The sequence below is a fragment of the Octopus bimaculoides genome, chromosome 1 (assembly GCF_001194135.2).
Source record: "Octopus bimaculoides isolate UCB-OBI-ISO-001 chromosome 1, ASM119413v2, whole genome shotgun sequence".
NCBI classification, from domain to species: Eukaryota; Metazoa; Mollusca; class Cephalopoda; order Octopoda; family Octopodidae; genus Octopus; species Octopus bimaculoides.
The window spans coordinates 151,653,785-151,655,029 of record NC_068981.1 but is presented as its reverse complement, the minus strand read 5'-3'; the positions used below and the strand labels follow the sequence as shown (position 1 = coordinate 151,655,029).

Genomic DNA, 1,245 nt, shown 5'->3' with positions numbered 1-1,245 from the left:
TTTTTTCCGTCCAAATGATTTTGATGACTGCGGAACAAATGACAATCAGATGGGGCAATGTCCGGCTAATATGGTTGGTGGGGCGTCGTTTCCCATTCAAATTGCCCCAGCCTTTGGAATGTCATCTTCGCTGTATATGGCCGAGCATTATCCTGATAGAAGAACAATTTTCGTCTTGAAACGAAAGATAGTTTTTCTTCTAGCGCTGATTTTAGCTGCCAAAACTGCTCGCAGTAGATCTCCTTTGTTATCGTTTGGTTTGGGTTTAAAAGCTCAAAGTGGACTAAACCTTTCATGTCCCATCAAACAGATAACAACATCTTACGTTGGTGAAGAGGTTCTTTAGCCTGGGGTGCCGGTGTTTCTCCTTTCCCTAGCCACTGTCTTCGGCGCTTGACATTTTTATAGAGAACCCATTTCTCGTCACCAGTCACTATTCGATCCAAAAAAGGTTCATTTGTGAGATGTGAGAGCAAAGAGGAGCACACATTCACTCTCTGCGCGCGATTAGACTTGGCAAGTTTGTGAGGAACCTACTAACCCAGTTTGCTGACTTTTCCGCAGATGTCGATGAATAGTTGAATGAGCAAATCCGAGCTTCTCTGCTAGTCCCTCACCAGTTACGATGGGATTCTGTTCCACCAGGATTTGCAGGACGTCTTCGTCGAGTTTTACAGATCTTCCAGACGAGACTCGTCCTCTAGGCTGTAGAATCCGGCTCGGAATTTCTGGAAACGCCATCGACACTGGCTTACATTTATTGTCCGTTCCTCATATACTGTATTAATATTCCTCGAATTTTCCTTTGCGTTGTTTCCTTTATTGAACTCATAAAACAAAATATGCCGAATATGATACTTTATTACTTCTATTACAGCTTTGAAAAAATAACTGTTAAAATCGAACTGCACTCTTCAAAACTTGTACAGAGAATAAGTAAGGGGTAAAATTACTATCTGCTTTTATAGCAAGTTGATGCATGTAGTTTATCACATCTCCCTCCGATTTTTAGTTTACGCAATTGAAAAAACTGCATTATTTATGGGCTATATATACTAACATAGATGCAAACATGTTGAGTCAAAGCTCTGTTATCAGGCATGAACTTTTTATCTACTTTAAAATGCACAAATACACACACTTGCACGCACGGACAGACTCTCTCTCACACATACATATATGTATATATATATATGGTGTATATAAATATACATAAACATACATATAAATGTGTATGTATATATA

At 39.4% G+C, this 1,245-nt stretch overlaps 1 protein-coding gene across 2 annotated transcripts in view; it reads right to left on the bottom strand.

The window, feature by feature from the left end:
* LOC106873107 (uncharacterized) overlaps positions 1-1,245 on the bottom strand; it is a 125,851-nt gene that overhangs the window by 119,825 nt on the left and 4,781 nt on the right. The gene's annotated exons all lie outside the window — the stretch shown is intronic.